This window comes from Pogoniulus pusillus, chromosome 25, assembly GCF_015220805.1.
Source record: "Pogoniulus pusillus isolate bPogPus1 chromosome 25, bPogPus1.pri, whole genome shotgun sequence".
NCBI classification, from domain to species: domain Eukaryota; kingdom Metazoa; phylum Chordata; class Aves; order Piciformes; family Lybiidae; genus Pogoniulus; species Pogoniulus pusillus.
This window is the reverse complement of record NC_087288.1, coordinates 6,887,726-6,907,969: the sequence shown is the minus strand read 5'-3', so window position 1 is coordinate 6,907,969 and position 20,244 is coordinate 6,887,726. Positions and strand designations below refer to the sequence as shown.

Below are 20,244 nucleotides of genomic sequence, written 5' to 3'. Positions count from 1 at the left end.
ATACAAAAATGCAATTGAAAGACTAAAACATTGAATCTGTATGAGAATTCTACAGCACAAAAGTAAGGAAACTGCTCTCAGTTACATCTTGTGCAATAAGCAGAAAGTGCTGCATTTCCTTTGTAAGATAACTGTGGGGCAAGCCTTGTGTTGCAATTGCTGTGAGTATGCAATTGTGCATGAAAAACGAACAGACAACAATCATCAAGAACAAGTAGCTGTGATGAATTTCAAATGGACACATTTAAAACCTCTAAAGCTTCCAGCAGGTCGGTTAAAAGGAGCTAAACAAAGGAGAGACAGCTAGAGCTGCCATAAATACCTATAATATACCCAGCAATGGAAGCTGCTGCTGATTAATCTTATCAGTAAAACTACATGGGACATTAAAGCATGACAGTAAAAATCACAAGGGCTACAACAGGTCCTCCGACCAATGAAATCCTAACCCATGGTTACAGAAGAGATGTTTCTTAAAGCAGACAGGAATGGAAACAAATGGCAGACAAGAGCTGTGGGCTAGAAATAATGCTGGGCAAGTGGGGAATGATGATGTGACACCTATTCATTAGGAAAAAGCCTTTCCAGTCTGACAGCAAATCTGATAATTCCTATGCTCATACTCCACTTGCAGTTGGCATAAGCACTCTGCTTGCTCTCTCAGGCGTTCCTACTCTCTCTCCACTCCAGACAGAGATAACCAGAAATTGAAGAAGAGGTAGAGATGATCTCCTGTGATCTTTTTCTGGGCAGGACAGAATTTGCCCAGGTTTAGGTGACAGGGTCTCTGTCAGCATCTCCACTTCTGTGACTGAGTGAGCCAGAGCACATCTTGAAAATGATAACAAAGGGTTGCTGAACAACACACACCAAAGACTGTGAGAAACATAAAACGTTTAACCACATTTCCTCCACTACAGAACTACAAAAAGGGCCAAAGTCCTTTGTTGAGGACATGAAGATGATCAAAGGACTGGAGCATCTCCCTTTTGAGGGCAGGCTGACAGAGTTGGGGTTCTTGAGCATGGAGAAAAGGCAGCTCTGGGGAGACCCTAGCTCTAGTAGCCTTCCAGTAACAGGATGAGAGGGAATTGATAGAATCTTGAAAATGACAGATTGAGAGTGGAGATTAGGAAGTTCTTGACAGAGAGGGTGGTGAGACACTGGAACAGGTTGCTCAGGAAGGTTTTGGTTGCCCCCTCCCCAGAGATGTTTAAGGCCAGGTTGGATGAGTCCTTGTGCAACATGCTCTAGTGAAAGCTGTCCCTGTCCATGGCAGAGAGGTTGGAACTGGTTGATCTTCAAGGTCCCTTCCAACCCAAACCATCCCATGAATGCATGAAACACACAGAGGCACATCTTATAGCTTTTGACATGGTAAGTCAATGATGTGATAGGAAATATCTACTGATGCCTGACAGGATGAGAACAATCAGATTTCTTAACCCTTGAATTATGTTCTGGGATACACTTGATTTTAAGAGTGCTTCAGATAACTCCATGGCAGCCAAATCTTCTTCAGAACGAAGACTACAGATAACTCCAACTTGGGACTCAAATTCATGGCAGCCAAATCTCAGTAGGATCCTATCCAAGCCTAAGCAGCAGGATGCTATCACTTCCTTATGCATTTTGGTGTTGATTAATAACATTATATTATTAAAGAAATCATAAATGATTGCTTGGTATCAAGGTTGGTGTGTGGCTTGTGGGTTTGAGTCCCTGTCAGTATAGGAAGAAGAAAAGCCTAAGGGAAAAAAAAAAAAATCAGTCCTTTGTAGATGAGCTACCAAAGGATCAAAGCAAAAACAAAAAGCACCAAGATGATGAAGAGTTAAACAATTTATAAGATATTTTATTTATAAGAGGACTGTCCAAACTTAGGAGGAAATTACAGCATGATGTCAGAAACACAAATCTACACAACAGCCTGAAAAATTAAATGCCCAGGGCCAGACAGTTTGCTGAGTGCCTGAAGACTATAAAGGAAAAGGAGCAGAGAGCCAAGAGAAAAAGCTGTTAATCATCAGGAGTGAGACAAGCTACTCCCAGATAAATCCTCTTCCAAAGCAAAAATAATAGTAAGTGTCAGTGCCCCACCAGGCCTGGCAATGTGCCAGTACAGTCACAGAATCACATAATTGCTTTGGTTGCCAAAGCCCTTTAAGATCATCCAATCCAACCCTTCTCTACCTCATCCAAGGCTGGTGCTAAACCATGTCTTTCAGTTCTATTTCTCTGAAACACCTGCAGGGATGGGGATTCAACCACCTCCCTGGGGAGCCTATTCCAGTCCTTAAGAACCCTTCCAGCAAAGAATCACAACCACAGAAATCACAGAACGTTAGAAGTTGGAAGGGATCTCTAGAAATCATCCAACCCCCCACCCAGAGCAGGATCATCTAGGGCAGGTCATAAAGGGACACATCCAAGCAGGCTTTGTAAGAGTCCAAAACCAATCTGGGTAGCCTGTTCCAGTGCTCTGTCACACTCAGAGTAGAGAAGTGTCTCCTTAAACTGAGGTGGAACTTCCTGTGTCCCAGCTTGTACCCAGAAGGTACAACTTGAGACCATTCCCTCGTGTCCTATCACTTGTTATCACCTTCATGGCTATCAAGTTTGTAACCTATTCTTTCAAAGAGTCCTTTGGTAAACAAGTGTGAGCCTGTGGCTGCATCCAGAATGGATGTATTTATTTAGCTTTATTTAATGGTGGTCAAGACCTTTTCTGAGAGATTATTTGGAGAGAAAGGAGAAAAGGGATAATGAGTTCTGAATTAATTAACAACCTAAGGAAGAGGAAAAGGGCATAATTAATGTCTGCCTTTTAGAAAGAAGACGACTCAACAGAGAGTAATTTCAGTGATCAATATGGTCAAATACACCTTTTTTTTAAATTATTTGAGCTCTGAAATGGACAAGAAGATTATAGGCTACACTCAACAGCACAAACTTAACTACATTAAGCAAGGAGAAGTTAATGGGGAAATCTAAATTACTTCAGAGTAAAAATATAAGCAATGTAGAAGGCAGGTACAATGGCAATAATGAGCTTTTTGGGCATATTCTGATAACCTAACTCTGTGTAACCTCAATGTGGTAACAATTGACCAAGATCCCCTGTGGGATGTGCTAAAGCAGTTGGGAAAAGCCACTGCAGCCACCAAAACCCCAGAGAAATCTGAAATACATAGAAAACAATACCTTCAGTAACCAAGATATAAAGCATGGCTGTTCTCCCTCTGAACAAATGGCTTCCAGCACCCAGAAAGAGCTGACTTACATCCAAAGCACACTGGTTGAGTCTGCAAACCATCCCCAGTAAGACACATTTTAGCAGGAGCAAGAAACCCCAAAGCTCTTACTTCACTCAATCCCCAAATCCTTCCAATAATTTCAAGACCTAAATATCTAAGAAAGCATTATTGAAAGAACCCAACAACCACCACAGGAGTGCTTGGTTCTTGCACTGGGAATAATCAGACTGACAACAGGGGCACAGCTCTTTGGTTTGCGCCTCCTGCAAACATCTATATGCTACACATGCATCGATCTGCCCACTTCTGCCATCTGACAGAGCTCCACAAAGGGACAAAATACCCCAAGGAAGCAACCAAAATTCCACTTCCCCTTTCAATGCCCTTTTAATGCTGTTGCACATCACACAAATCTGTCATATATAGCCTCACCTACCAAGGAACCACACAATGATAGAGGTGGGAAGGGACTTCTGGAGATCATCTAGTCTAAACCCTCTACCAGATCAAGTTCTTCTGGAGTAGGCTGTATAGTACAGTGTCCACACTCCAGAGAAGTAGTCTTTACCACCTCTCTGAGCAGTCTCTTCCAGTGCTCCACCACCCTCAGCATAAAGGAACTGCTCCTCATGTTTAGAGGACACTTCCTATGTTCAAGTTCATGCCCATTCCCTCTTGTCCTGTCATAGAACACCACTGGAAAAAGACTGGTCCTGTCCTCCTGTCATCCATGTTTCAAGTATTCATAAGCATTAGATAAGATCTCACTCAGTCTTCTCTTCAGTGAAAAGCCCCAAGTCTCTCAGCCTCTCTTCACTCCTAATTATCTCTGTAGCCCTTTGATGGACCTTCTCAAGTGGGTCCTTGAATGAGGCAGCACAGAACTGGGCACAGTACTCCAGATGAGGCCTCACCAGGGCAGACTGAGAACCTCCCTCAACATGCTGAGCACACTTTTTTGATGCATCCAAGCATATAATTTCCTTTCTGGTCCATGAGGGCAGATTGCTGGCTCAGGAACATGCTGTTGCCCAACTCCCACCTCCTTTTAAGGAGCTGTAGAGAGTGAGAAGTACTTATAAGCATTTATAAGCTCAACTCCCTTCAGTCTTCTCTTCTTCAGGCTAAAAAATTCAAGTTCTTTTTATAATTAATGAACCTTTTGAATCCTGATCATGAGAGAAGCAGTGTCATTAAGGTTAGAAACGACCTTTAAGACCACAGAATTATCTTCACACTTCTGTTTTCTTGTTTGTTTTTAAAGGCCTAAAAATGCTAGCTGTTCCTACACTGAAAGGTTAAAATAAGCTAAAGGTTCAGGAAACCAACCAACAAAACACAAATTCTAAGCCAAGACTGAAGCTTGTGTGTCCATGGATGGATATCTGGGAGAAGTTGATCTTTGTGTTGTCTCAAACCCTGTGCTACAGATCACAGAACTCCACCAGCCTGCATGCCTGGCACTATGCAAATGCATTTCTTCTGCTGGTTAGAATGCAGATATTAAGGGGAGCAAAGGCTGGAACAGCTCCTTCCTGAAGTTACTGATTTCTAGCAGGAACCTAAAAAGTTGTTTTCAAAGTTGCAGACTTAGTCCACAGGTCTGACTTCCTTGAAGCAACTGCTTCAAATTGGACTGAGCCACACCTGGCAAGAGCCTGCCTGTGAAAGTCTTTCATCTATCAGACTAGCACACTGCTCCTCACCTTTCAATGAGAAACATGTCCTGAAGAATGCCAGGCCATATGCTTGATTAGATCCTTGCTGTTTCAAACATGAATACACATCTGGTTTGTGGTTCAGAGCAGGCAAAAAAAAAATGACTTCTATCTCCTTTAACGTTCAGCTTATGATCCACATTTCCTGCAGAGGCTAAAAGGCATTGGACTTGAATGCTGCACTAAGGATTCCATATGAATGAAACCCTTTTTGCTTGGCAGAAGGGAATAAAGAAACACCTTCAGCTGGAATCAATCTTATTTGCGTCTGAAGTCACTGCTGAAGCTAAAGCCCACTCATAGTAAAAACCACCCCTCTTGCAGTGACTGCAACACAGCCTCCCTGTGCAGCTTCAATGTTTGCATCAGACTGGAAGGGATCCTCAAAGGCCACCTTGTCCAATCCCCTGCACTCAGCAGGAACCCCTCCAACTACATCAGGCTGCCCAGGGACACAGCAAGGCTGATTTCAAATGTCCCCAGGGCCAAGACCTCAGCCACATCCCTGGGCAGCCCGTTCCAGTATTTCACCACTATCATTGTGCAGAACTTCCTCCTGATGTCCTACCTAAATCTCCCCTGCTCTGGTTTCAAACCATTAGCCTTCACCCTATCACCACAGGCCCTTCTAAACAGTCTCTCCCCAGTCTTCCTGTAGGTTGCTTCCAGATACTGAAATGAAGATCTAAGGGCTTCCTGGAGCCTTTTCTTCTCCAAGCTGAACAGCTCCAATTCTTTCAAACTGTCCCCACAGCAGAGGTGCTCCAGCCCTCTGTTCATCTAGGTGGCCTTCCCCTAGACCCACTCCAGCAGATCCATTTCCCTCTTATGTTGGGAGTCCCAGAGCTGGACACATCACTGTAGGGGAGGTCTCACCAGAGCAGAAGGGCAGAATCACCTCTTGCTTGCTAGCCATGCTTCTTCTGATGCAGCCCAGGCTGCCATTGCCCTTCTGGGCTGCAAGTGCCCATTGCTGGCTCAGGTCCAGCTTCTCAGCTACCAGAATCTCAAAATCCTTTTCTATAGGGCTGCTCTCAATTACATGATCCCTCAGCCTGGATTGATAGAGGATTGCCCTGACCTAGGTGCATGGTCTTGCACTTTGCTTTATTTAACCTCATGAGTTTCTTCTCAGCCCACCTCTCCAGCCTGTCCAGGTCCCTCTGGATGGCACCTTTCAGTCTCATCAACTGCACCACTCAGCTTTGTATCATCTCATAACTTGCTGAGGGTGCCTCAATCTCACTGTCTATAGCACTGGTGAAGGTACTGAGTAGCACTGATCCCAGTGCACTCCCTTCTAAAGCACCCCAGGTTAGTGCAGTGTTACTAAGTCCAACACTGAATATGCACACTTTCAATCCATCCATGCACAAAGCTTTCAATGGAGATGCTGCTCATTATTACTTTAGTAACTAACACTCACAACTCTATTACGAAGTCTTACACAAAGCTGCTATCAAAATGAAATCATGTTCAAATACTTCCATCCAGCCTTGCAAATTTGCACTTAAAACAGCAAAAAAAAAACCCAAACCAGTATTCTCCTTAATTTTTACATAAGCACCAATCCTCCTTTTTTCCCCCTCTTAAAATTTCTGTTTGATTTCTCTTTGTTGAGCCCAAAAGGGATAAAAAAAGAAGTACATCTTTATGGGTAGATGAATACATTTTAAACAGAAATAAGATGCTAAGTGGGTAAACTGCACACAATGAAAGTTAATCTGTTTCAGTGGAGACAATCTGCTGTCTAGTATTGAATTGCTGCTCAAATCTGAAATTCCTGAGGTGGTCACACTAAACATCACCACTTAGGTTATTCTTCCACACTACACGTTGCCACTTAGGTGATTCTTCCACTGAATCACAGGATGTTAAGTGTTGGAAGGGACATTCAGAGATCATTGAGTCCAATCCCTCTGACAAAATAGGATCACCCATGGCAGGCCACACAGGAACACATGCAGGCAGGTTTGAAAGTCTCCAGAGAAGGGGATTCCACAAGCTCTCTGGGCAGCCTGATCCAGAGCTGCAGTACTCTCACAGTAAAGAAGTTTGTCCTCATGTTGAGGTGCAAACTCATGTAGCTGTTGTAACTTGTCCTATCTTTGGGCATCACTAAAAAGATCCTGTCTCCTTCATGCTAACACCCACCCCTCAGATATTTATAGACATTGATCAGATCCCTTCTCCTCTCCAGACTGAGCAGCCCCAAGTCTCTCAATCTTTCATCATAGGGATGTTTCAGTCCCCCAGTCATCCTCATAGCTCTCTGATAACTTTCTTGAGCAGATCCCTGTCTCTCCTGAATTGGAGCCCAAAACTGGATATAATATTGCTGTTGTGGTCTCAGCAGGGCAGAGTAGAGGGGCGGAACAACCTCTCTAGACCTGCTGGACAGATTTTTCTTGATGCCCTGCAGGCTACCATTAGCTTTCTTGGCCAGCAGGACACATTGTTGTCCCATGAAGAACTTGCTATCCATCGGGACTCCAAGGTCTTCCTCTTTGGATCTGCATTCCAGAAGGACAATCCCTAGTCTGTACCAGTGCCTGGTGTTGTTCCTCCCCAGGTCCAGGACTCTACAGTTGTCTTTAACACACTTCTATTGATTCACCCCAGCCTGCCAATGGGCCTCATGAATTTGTCTAAGAGTAGGAGAACAAAGGTGCTGTCTCTGTTAGATGATTTGGTTTCCAAGCCAATTCAGAAACATGATAAATAATTAGTTCAATGAAATATTCCTGGGAATAGAAGAGAATCGGAGGAGTTTTGTCAGGCTGAGGGTAAACCCCAGTGAGATATAGACAAGCAAGTGTCACACAGCATTCATCACTTCTAAGGTAAATGACAACTTCTGAAGTCACTGAGGCAGAAAACAAACAGCTGCCAATGCTGATCAGAAAGAAGTAAAACCCTGCATATAGGGAAGAAGCAGCTCTTTGTTTTCTTTTCCTTTACTTAAACCAGTATTTTTCCTCCATGAAAGGAGCAAGATTGTCTCAGAGATCGGAGAATCATTAAGGCTAGAACTGATCTTCATGATCAAGTCCAACTGTAACCTAGCTGTCATGGCCAGTAAACTATATTCTGAAGCATCACATCTGCAGCTTCTTCAACTCCTCCAGGGATGCAGACTCTACCACCTCCCTGCTCATCCTGTTCCAACACCTCCCCTGGCACAACTTAAGCTCAATTCCTCTTATTCTGTCACTGGTTACTTGGGAGAAGACACCAATCCCCACCTCACACCAACCTGCTTTCAGGCAGTTGTACCCAGTGATAAGATTTTCCCTCAGCCTTCTCTTCTCCAGACTAAACAACCTCAGCTCTCTCAGCTGCTCCTTATATGACATCCTCCAAACACCTCACCAGCCTCTTTGCTCTTCTCTAGACATCCTCCAGGACCTGAGTGTCTTCTCTATACTCTGGTTCCCAGAATTAAGCACACTGCTCAGATTGTGGCCTCAGCAGCGCTGAATATGGGGGCACAATCCCCTTCTCCTGCTGAACACAGTGGTTTTGATCCAGACCAGGATGCTGTTGGCCTTGCTGGCCACCTGGGCCCACTGCTGGCTCATCTTCAGCTGCCATCCACCAGCATCCCTAGATCCTTTTCCACTGAGCTGCTTTCCATCCACTCTGCCTGTAGCATTGCTTGTGGTTGTTGTGACCAAAACACCCTCAAAAAAAAAAAAAAAAACCATCTCAGCCCCAGCTTCTGTGTAAATGTGTGCAAGCAACTCAGCTCCCATGTCTGGAAGAGCACCGACTGAGATCCTCATGCAAAACCTTTTTTGACACAACTCATCAATATAATCACTCTTTAAGTATCTGCATGGCAGCTAGCATAGAAATGTAAAGAACTTTTACTTCTTCCACTGGAAAAGCAAGCCTATGGCAAAACCTAGAGACTCCCTCACAAGCTATCAAAGGGGCACATCATGGACAAGGATCAGAGGCAGTACAGACAGACAGGCTTGAGCCAGCTCTGACTGACATTTCAGCAGTGATGAAATCATGTCCATGTAAGCTCCAACATGATCTGTACAAGCCCAGCAAGCTATTTAGATGGGTGGCTGATTTGCTGCTGCAGTGCCATCGCCACAGGTGCTCCCAGATGAAGCAGACTGCTGCTTGTTCAGACACATCATGGCCACTCACCTACCAGAGAATCATAGAATGGTTTCAGGGGAAAGGAGTCTCCAGGAGGGGCTCCCAATCACCCTTCCACCTTCTCCCACCCCTCTCAACCTTACCCCAGGCCCAAGGAAGAATGGAGGTTCGTCCAGGGGGTTAGGAAGCAGAAGTGTACTAATCAAGGAGACAGCAGAGAGGTTAGAGAGAAGTGCAGCTCAGGCAACACCCCAAGCAGAAGTGCCTTATCTATGTCTGGATTCTTGTTCTTACATATCTCAGCAAGCCTATGAGTGAAGCAGACATCATCACTGTTTCCCTTTCACAGCCTGTAATCTAGTTCTCCTCACCAAAACATTCTAGCTACCTTCAAACTAGCACAGTCATGTAGTCCAACTCCCTGCAGTAAGCAAGGCCATCTTCAGCTAGATCAGGTTCCTGAGAGCTCTGTCCAAGCTGATCTCAAATGCTTTCAGGTTTTATATTTTGCTGTAAATAGCATTTGCCTCTCATTCCCAATGATATTGTAGAGAGCAGCTCCTTTGCTCACTCCTTTCAGTCTCCTCTACATCCAGTGGTTACAATAAACACTCCAGTCTCTTTTCTGTCTGATTTTGATCAGTGAGCCTGACACATTGCTAGACTATTGAACAAAAGAGGTCTGCCAAGATGTCCTCCTACCCCCAACTCAATCATAGCTGTATCCCAAATAGATTGACACTGTAGTATTAGTAAAGCAATGCCAATTTTATCCCATTAAGTCTTCTTCACTCAGCAGAACACAGAGAAAATAAAAAGAACACTCTCTCAGTCCTAAAAAACTTCCTGACATTTCTGACCCTTCAGGAAAGTATCTCTCTGCAAGAAAAAAAGCTTATTCTGAGGGCAGGCAAAAATCAGACAATGCCTCCTCCCAGGCATTTTGGTATCCAGACTTACAGAACTAAAATGATTGTAGAGATGTCAGTCTAGGAGGATTTATCTTCAGACTGTCTCCCAGTGCAGAGAGAGGTCTTTCTATAGCTTATTTGGTAGCAAGAGGATGAGAAGGAATAGAATGAAACTTGAAGAGGGCATATATAGACTGGAGATTAGGAAGACATTCTCAACAGTGAGGGTGGTGAGACACTGGGACAGATTGCCCAGGGAGGCTGTGGCTGCTCCCTTCCTGGAGGAGTTCAAGGCCAGGTTGGATGAGACCTTGAGCGACCTGCTCTAATGGGAGGTGTCCATGCCCATGGCAAAGGAGTTGGAACTTGATCTTTAGTGTCTCTGTCAACCCAAACCATTTTATCAATCTATGAATATGGCCAAGAAGATTGTGCAAAGAACAAAACCAGAGCACTGCATGTCTAATCTTTTAACTTTAGAACTAACCCCTGTCTTAATCAGGCAAAAGATGCATTTTTGCCCTTTGATGGACCAAAGTCATTCCTACTGTGGCCTGTATTTTCCTCTTTTATTCTCAAATGCTGTAATAAGCATTAGATCACCTCCCAGAAAAAATAATTAATCATTGATCCACTTATAAAAAGAAAATAATAAAACACTTAAAGTTCTTAGAAAGGTCCCATTTTTACCAACATAATTATTAATGAACTGTTTTGCTGCCTTTCAGACTTGCTAAAGTTCAGAGAGGTTAAAGCACCAATGGATGCAGTCCAAAGTGGAAGTACTTACTGGTCAATTATTTGCTCTGGCAGGGAAAAATCTCTCTGAATTGTAAACATTTTGATCAGGAACATCTTGAATAATGATTCTATAACACACACTCAAGGTAACAAGAGTGATGTATTCAGGTCAAACCAGTTCTGATTCCAGAACATCAGCTTTCAACTTCACTTTCAACTTCACGTAAATCTTACTGATGATGTTTCTACCCAATTTACACTGACCCAGGTTTATTGAAGGCTCACTGAATTCAGCAAGTTGCTGGTAGGTCAGAGCTCTTCTACAGGAGAAAATTAATCAGAAGTCCATTCCAGCCTCTCCCACTCTGTGAAACCTGCACCCCTTGGTTTGGGAATAAGGATAGAGGCAATTCTTCCACACTTCAGAAGGTTCTCCTATGCTAATTTTCTTCTATGATAGAAATATATTTATAAAAAACTGAAGTGATTTTTATTTTGCTTTAAGGAGCAATGAGAATCTAAAAACATTCTTCCAGAATCAGCAGAGAATAGCTCAAGTTGGAAGGGACCTCAGATATCATCTACTCCAACCACCCTGCCATGTGTCTGTCAAGTATTCAAGGCCTCGTCCAGCATGGCCTTGAACACCTCCAAGAAGGAGGTATCCAAAACCTCCCTGGGCAACTTGCTCCAGAGTCTCACCACTCTCATACTGAAGAGCTTTTTCCCAAGATGCAGCCTAACCTTCCTCTCCCTCAGCTTCAAACCATTATCCTTTCTCCTGTCTCCAGACATCCTCAGGAGAAGTCGTTCTGCAGCACTCCTGCAGGATCCCTTCAGGTATTGGAAGGCAGCTCTAAGGTACCCCTGGAACCTTTTTTTTCTCCAGGCTGAACACCCCCAGCTTCCTCAGCCTATCATCACAGCAGAGGTGCTTGAGCCCTTGGATTACCTTGGCAGCCTCCTCTGGACTCAATACAACATCTCTTTGTTTTGGTATAATGCAAAAAAACCCCAAAACGACACAACACCACCACCACAAACCCAAAAAAACCTCTAACAAACAAAATGAAAACCCAATGAAAATAAAAAGGAAACAACTTTTGAATGACAAAATGATGCTGGAACAACAAGAAAAAAAAAAATCATGGCAAGTATTCCAAAGATCTGGATGCCTTTCTGCTATCATGAAGGTATCCTGGCTGAAGCTCCGGATCTAAGTCAGTGCTAGGTTTCCTACATCATTTGATGGGATGAGACTGCACTCCTTCCCATGTGCTGGTAAACAATGTATGTACATAAAATCATAGAACCAACCAGGTTGAAAGAGACCTCCAAGATCATTCTGTCCAACCTAGCACCCAGCACTACCCAATCAACTCGACCATGGCACTAAGTGCCTCATCCAGTCTTGGACACCTCCAGGGACAGTGACTCCGACACCTCCCTGGGCAGCCCATTCCAATACCAATCACTCTCTCTGGGAAGAACTTCCTCCTAACATCCAGCTTATACCTCCCCTGGCACAACTTGAGACTGTGTTCCTTTGTTATGTTGCTGCTTGCCTGGCCGAAGAACCCAACCCCACTTGGCTACAGCTTGCCTTCAAGTAGTTGTAGACAGCAACGATATCACCCCTGAGCCTCCTCTTCTCCAGGCTAAACAACCCCAGCTCCCTCAGCCTCTCCTCATAGGGCATATATATATATATATATATATATATACACACAGACACCCCATGTCTCTCTAGCTCTTTTAAAATGAGGTACAGTGATCAAATTTAATGCTGAGCCATCTGATTTTGTGCACAATCCAGGTAGCTCTTACATATTATGGGTTTGATCCTGAGTCAATTATCCACTGTAACAGCATTAAACATCAATGTAATGAAATGATTTTACTATAAAATGCTCACAATAGCATTAAAACACAGCCTGTTTAAGTCAATATGGCACCATATAATCTACAAATTAGTCATAAGCACTATCCACAAGTGCAAAAATGATGGAAATTAAAGCTGACTAATGCAATACAAAGGATATGGATGTGAACAACGGGGGCTGTTTGCCACAGAATAACAATAAACTCATTTCTCACATCCGAGTGACTTCTCTTGTCTACCAGGGATTGCAGCTTCGACCAATTTCTTGGGCAAATGTTCACTCATTGTCATTCTACTTTTCATCTCATCATGTAAAGAAAAGCTGCACAGCTGGCCAAGTATTTCCATCACACTAGGAAAATATCTTACTACAAAAGAAACCCATTATTAATTACAAATGAGTCCTGCTCTTCCTTAATAGCAGCTGTCAATAGGGGATCATCCAGCTAATTCAATAGGCAAATGTGTTCTGTAGAGAAAAGGAAAGTCCTTGCATCAACTTTGTGTCTCATCATTGCATTAGAGTGAAGGAGAAACTGTGTATTAATATTGTAGTTTTGCCTTGCAATGTACTTATCAAAGGGTGAGTTACTAAGCTAAACATATGCCTTTTGGACAGATTGATGTCTGAGACATCTGCCTGGCTCTGCCACATTTGACATTGGATCCAGAGACATCTGTGGGCTTCTGAAGCTACAGCCGGAGGCCAGGCAGGACAGTCCAGCACGGAGTACAGATGGCATTAGGTATCTGTGGTTAGGGGCTGAGTCTCTCAGCATACAGTAGCCCCTTTCCTAGAACAAGGTCTATTAAGTAGCAAACTGCAGTTTCCCAGATCAGGTGAGACATCAGTTTGAGGACTGGTAAGCCTGAGATCATAGAATCACAGATTTAACCAGGTTGGAAAAGACCTTTAAGATCACTGAGTCCAACTTAACCATTCTAATTAACTAAACCACAGCACCGAGTGTCTCATCAGGCCTCCTTTTAAACACCTCTAGGGACTGTGACTCCACCACCTCCCCAGGCAGCCCATTCCAACGGCAATCACTTTTTCTGTGAAGAACTTCTTCCTAACATAGACCCTAAACCTGCCCTGGTTCATTGCAGAAAGATAGTAAGTTCTTACAGATGTGGTAAACCAGCTACACCAATGATCCATTCTGCACAGTCTACACCCAAACTAAGCCAAAAACATGACTGTTTATTAATAACTCAAGTTCTTAAGCTCTTCATATCCTGCTCTTAAAGAGCTGCTGCATTTTACTCAGGAAAGATGCTGCACCATGTGTCACTGGAATGCTCCACACTCTCTTCTTCTGGCAAATACCTCCTTCATGCCCCATCAAATTTTCTATCTTTCAGCATCTGTCTTTGCTGACAAATAAAGTTACCAAGTTTCCCAGACAACGACCACCTCCCCTTTCTCCCCCTGCAGAAATCTCTTTCATCCAAATCAGTTTGCTTTCCTCATTGCTTCAGGAGGACTCAAAAAAGATGATGTCAACCCTGAAAATTTCCTGAGTTCCTACTATGCAGTTTGACATTTGCCTGCCAATACAAAGACAGATTATGCACAAGTAAGAGCTATTTGTTCTAAGCAGTCCTTCAGAACACAAGCTCCCTGCCTCTTGGAGCAATCTGTCTGCTACGTGTAAGCATGCTAGCATTTTTCTCACATGGTCACGAAATCTCCATCCTGAATCCTCATTAACTCAAAGAGACCAAGAAAAATATAGTGGTTGCTATTCCCACCCTGCAAAGAAATTAAAAGTTCTGACTCAAGAAAGCACATAAGCAGCTCCCAAGTGTTGAACAAGAGCTGTGGTCCCTGTGACAGCTATCAGGTAGAATTCATTTCCTTGGAGAAGATAAATAACTCTTCAGCAGCAGCAGCTTCTTGATCTCTTTTCCCTCAGGTTTTCATTTATTGATCTGTAACAAAAGCATCCCCACCAAAAATGTCCACCAAGAGCTCTGCATCCTAATTGCCAGAAGTCACTTGACCTTTTAAGGTGGCACAGAGTGGAAAAGGTCATTAATCAGCTCCCAGCAGCCTGCTCCTATTGGGAAGACCTGCATACAACTTCACTTCATCCAATCACACAATGGTTTAGGTTGCAAGGGACCTTAAAAACCATCTAGTTCCAACCCCCTGCCATGGGCAGGGATTTTGAAGAAATAGTCCCAATAATGAACTCCTTCAAAAATCACAAAGTGGTAACTGAAACCCAGGTGGTCCTGAAAACAATTCCCTTCCTAAGAACAGATAAGTGCTCTATGGAGACCAGAGTAATGTGTGAATGTCACTGCTCCTTCAAGCCAACAGGTTTCATAAGGTTAAATCAGTGATGTTTCTCCCTGAGTTTTGTTACTGCTTAGACTACACACACAGAGGGAATCCTGAGCTCTCCTCTTGCTCACAAATCCAACTTTACTTCTTAATATAACTTAAATCTGTTTTTTTCCATTACAACATTCATTCCTCTATCCAGGTCCAGCCAACCCCAGGCACAGATCCAGGCTGAGTGCAGGGTGGATTGAGAGAAGCTGTGAAAGAAGAGACTTGGGGGTGTTGGTTGCTGAGAAGCTCCCCAGGAGCCAGCAGTGCCCTCATGCAGTCCAGAAGGCATCTGTGTGCTGGGCTGCAGCCAGAGGAGTGTGGGTGGCAGGGTGAGGGGAGGGATTCTGCCCCTTGGCTCTGATCTGCCAAGACCACATCTTGAATACTGCCTCCAGTTCTGGTGTCCCCAGTGTAAGGGGGACACAGAGCTGCTGGAGTGAGTCCAGAGGAGGGCACAAAGATGATCTAAGGGCTGGAGCACCTCTGCTATGAAGGCAAGCTGAGCGAGCTAGAGGTGTTTGGCCTGGAGAAAACTGCAAGGGGGCCTTTAGAACTCCTTCCAATACCTGAAGGGGTCCTACAGGAAGGCTGCAGAAGGACATTTCCTGAGGATGTCTAGAGACAGGACAAGGGGGAATGGTTTGAAGCTGAGAGAGTAGAGTTAGACTGATCTTAGGAAGAAATTCTTTAGTTTGAAGGCAGTAAGACTCTGGAACAGATTGCCCAGTGAGGTTGTGGATGCCTCCTCCCTGGGAGTGTTCAGTACCAGGTTGGCTAAGGCCTTGAGCAGCTGTGTCTAGTTGAGACATGTCCCTGCCCACGGCAGGATGGTTGGAGTAGATGATCTGAGGTCCCTTCCCACTTACACCATTCTACTACTCATTCCAGGTTTCCATTGTCCTCCCAGCTTTTCCCACGCCAAACCCACCACCATCTCACCTGAAATTTCTATGTGGTCTGCCCAAAAAAGGCTCTTTGTTAACCCAGGACTGCACTGATATTTTTCAACCTCCTCCACTGCATCCAGACCCTGTTCAAAGCTCTCTGCCAGCTGGATAACTATTTTTTTTTACCAACCCAGACTATGTTATGCATATATTTTGTCCATGCTCTTCATTATAAAGAAGATACAAGGAAATTAATTAGACAACCATATTTTTTTTGTCTCCATCCTTGCTTGGATTTCCCTTTTATGACTCCGTCACTTACTAGCACAAGGTAACTCAAAGACCTCATCCCTTAGCAAAGAAATCCTGAGACATTGCCCTAGGTCAATAAATAAATGTTTACATAAAGAACAGATAATTAAATCCTCCTGAAAAGAGGAAATGCTGTAAAATTCTGATAAGAGGCTAAAAATGCAGCTTTTTCTTAATGATTTTTTTTCAGCTCTTGTGATTTTTGCCACCAGCAAAAAACAGACATCCTAAAGTAGACTCGGGAGTCTTTTGCCTCAGACTAACCTTTAATATCTGAGTTTCTGCTCCTGCATTACTATTAGCTTCATTTTGGAATGGATTTCAGCTCAGAAGAATGAGCGTCCAGTTCACAACATGAAACAAAAGAGACCATTCGAAGCGTGTTCTACAACAGTGAGCTATAAGTCAGCTCAAAACCCCTGTGTCTGCTCCATGCCTGAATATATGGTCAAATCCTCAGCTTGGGATGATCTCCTGATCAACAGAAAGCTACTGACAGTGTTTCAGTCCCCTCTGAAGAGGTAGGCAATTGCTTGTGGAGGTAGCCATGGGATTATGACACCACAGCATACAAAAATGCTGTAGGGTTCAAGCCTACCCACTTCAGGGGACTGAAAACTGTCCTCTGTATCATCTCAGAGAAGAGGGAATGTGTGGATAAGGGCAGACCAGCAAGTGAATTAAATGCATTATCCACTATCAACTGTGGAGTTCTCCAGTTCACAGCTCCTTACTAGAGTGCAAAACAACCTCCACCTAGCACTGAAGCCTGCTCTGCTGTCTAGTAATGCAGGAAGGGCAGGGCAACCCTCTGACAGAATCACAGATATTACTTTAGGCTATTAATGATCCTATTCAGAAGTTCTACTTCCATCTTTTAGTCAATGCAGAAGAAACATACAGACTCAGAGGACTGAACTGTTGGTCTGCGCTTGGTATGACCACATACTTAGGATAGTAATGAGCCAACAGCTCTGCTCCACTACTGGTTTAAACTGTTGGCCAGCACTCTGCTAGTGAGCACCAAGTACCCCAAGTGAGCACCACACCAAGGACAATTAGCACAATACAGTGCTGCCAGTGAATTCAGAATGAGCTCCCTGGACATTGGACACCTGGATATAAAAAAACAGAGAAGATCTTGCCTCTTTTCCTTGCACTAAGGATGTTTTTCTCTTCCTCCTCATCTCCTGTGGAATTTCCATCTGTGTTTAAGAGCAGATTGCAGACCAAAAAAAAATCCCCTGTCATTTAAGAGCTGGTAGAACAGTAAGGAGATAAAGATTGGATAAGCTGTGAGCGTGTGACATGCGTGTCCTGGAAGAGTGCACACACACAGAATCAGCTGCCACATCTTCCAGCTGCTCACCTGGCTGACAGCTCCTAACTGCATCCAACTACCAGAGACCATGAAAGCATGGAAAAGGGAAGACAACAGAAACACTCTAACAGACCTCCAAGTAAGGATGTGGTCAAAAATACAGTGACATTTGGTTATTGTCAATTAAAGCCTCCAGATGGACGAAAAGCAAATCAGCCCCAAAACACCTCAATCTTCAGTGCCAAGGGAGGACATAAGCAGGTGGATTGATGATGGTAGCAAAGTGGATGTGGTTTACCTTGATTTCAGTGAAGCATTTGACACTGTCTTCCACAGAATCCTTCTGGCTAAATTGAGGCACTGTGGTCCAGATAGTCAGGTAGTGAGGTGGATTGGGAACTGGAAAGGAGCCAGAGAGTTGTGTTTGATGGGATGGAGTTTAGTTGGAGGCCTGCAACTAGTGAAGTCCCACAGGGCTCAGTACTGGGACCAGTTCTGTTCAATATATTCATCAGTGATTCAGATGAGGGCACAGAGAGCAGTGTCAGCAATTTGCTGACGACACCAAGCTGGGTGGAGTGGCTGCCACACTGGAGGGTTGTGCTGCCATTCAGGGAGACTTGGACATGCTAGAGAGTTGGGCAGGGAGAAACTGAATGAAGTTAAATACGGGCAAGTGTACAGTCTTGCACCTGGGCAAGAACAACCCCATGGACCAGTATAGGCTGGGGACTGACCAGTTGCTAGATAGCGAAGGGGAAAAAGATCTGGGGATCCTAGTGGATGGGAGGTTGACCATGAGCCAGCAATGTGCTCTTGTAGCCAGAAGGGCCAAAGCCATTCTGGGGTTTCTTAGGAGTGTGGCTTGTAGATTGAGGAAGGTTCTCCTGCCCCTCTACTCTGCCCTGGTGAGGACATATCTCGAGTACAGTGTCCAGTTTGAGAAACATAGAACTGCTTAAGAGAGTCCAGCACAGAGCCACAAAGATGATTAAGGGAATGGAACTTCTCTCTTATGAGGAGAGACTGAGGTTCCTGGCACTCTGCTACTTGGAGAGGAGGAGACTGAGAGGTGACCTCATCAGTGTTTACAAAGAGGTGCAGGGTGAGCGCCAGAAGGCTGGAGCCAGGCTCTGCTGGGTGATGCCCAATGGCAAGACAAGGTGCAATGGGTTGAAGTTGAAGCATAGGAAGTTCTATGGAAACAGGAGGAGCAGCAGCAGCAGCTTCCTGCCCAAGAATGACCCAGCACAGCTTACCCACAAACTGAGGCTGGAAACATCATTTTTCAGAGCTATACATGGCTATAAAGGAGCAGAAAAGGCATAACTCCAAGGCCGTGTGAAAGGCAGGCACTGCAGTCACATGGCAACCACTACTGAGGCCAGCAGCCAAGTGCTGCCATCTTTGGAGCTGGTCCAGCTGCACACCTGATAATGTAAATATGCTGAGAAACTGAGTTTTAGGTGTTCCACTACACTGCATCACTTATGATTACCACAGAATGAGTGGAGTTGGAAGTGACCTTAAAGATCATCTAGTTCTAACCCTCCTGCCATGAGCACAGCTGGCTTGCCCAAAGTCTTATCCAGCCTAGTTTTAAACACTACCACAAATCCTCTGGGCAACTCATTCCAGTGCCTCACCACTTTCACAGTAAAGAGCTTCTCCTAACATCCAATCTAAATCTACCCAGCTCTAGTCTAAAGCCACTGCCTCTTGTCCTATGGTCATAGGCCCTTATAAAAAGTCCCTCCCCAGCTTTTCTGCACCCCATCAGGTACTTGAAGGCCACCAGAAGGCCTCTCTGGAGCTTTCTCTTCTCCTGGCTGAACAATCCCAACTGCCTCAGCCTGTCCTTATACAAGAGGTGCTCCGGTCCTCTGATCATCTTTGTGGTCCTCCTCTGTACAGTCTCCAACAGATCCATGTCTTTCTTGTGTTCTTCTGTATGCAGAAGCACCTACCAAAGCTGCATCTAAGCCAGAAGCAGCTTGGATTCATAGCAGCACAGTCTGCTCACTCTGCTCCTCCAAATGCTGGCTCTCAGAGGTGCAAGATCCCACTCAGTATCCCAGGCTCTGGAGGAACTGGGCTGATCAGGAAAAGCTAGGTTTTGATTTCAACAGAACCAGAGCTGCATATACACAATGTAATGAATCACACTCAGAGTGAACATTAGGCAGAACAGGACGGAGGTTCTCTTCCCCTTCTACTCTGCTCTACTAAAAGGGCATCTTCTAAATGTTGCTCAATAGCTAAGGGGTGGAGGACAAGAGGATGGGACCAGACTCTTTAGTGGTGCCCAGTGATGGGACAAAGGGCAGTAGGCACAAACTAAAATACAGGAGGTTTCCCTTGAACTTAAGGAAAGACTCTTTTTACTGCGGGAATGTCAGGGCCCTGGAACAGGCTGTACAAAGAGGCTGTGGAGTCTCCTTCTCTGGAGACTTTCAAAACCCACCTGGACATTGCAATCCTGTGCAACCTGCTCTAGGTGATCCTGCAAGGGGTTTGGACTGGATGATCTCCAGAGGTCCCTTCCAACCCTCAACGGGCTATGACTCTGTGCAATAGGGTTAAGAGTATGAGCCACCCCAGTGACAAAAATATCACTGATTGGAATCCAAGCCAGAGCTGAAGGAAGGAACACTGGGGACGATTTGCTCCTGCCACTCAGGCTACTGAACCCTGTGACATGCTTTGTTCTTAAACTCTTTTCCAAGGGGGAAAAAAAGGAACAAAATGTATGCTC

At 44.5% G+C, this 20,244-nt stretch overlaps 1 protein-coding gene and 1 long non-coding RNA gene across 40 annotated transcripts in view; both read right to left on the bottom strand.

The window, feature by feature from the left end:
* Positions 1-20,244, bottom strand: part of NRXN1 (neurexin 1) — an 841,287-nt gene that overhangs the window by 204,537 nt on the left and 616,506 nt on the right. The gene's annotated exons all lie outside the window — the stretch shown is intronic.
* LOC135186538 (uncharacterized) overlaps positions 17,311-20,244 on the bottom strand; it is a 35,536-nt gene continuing 32,602 nt past the window's right edge. Inside the window, exons 2-3 of the long non-coding RNA XR_010307012.1 lie at positions 17,788-17,888; positions 17,311-17,373 (exon numbers count right to left, since the gene is read on the bottom strand). This is a non-coding gene — a long non-coding RNA (uncharacterized LOC135186538). The remainder of the gene's footprint in view (positions 17,374-17,787; positions 17,889-20,244) is intronic.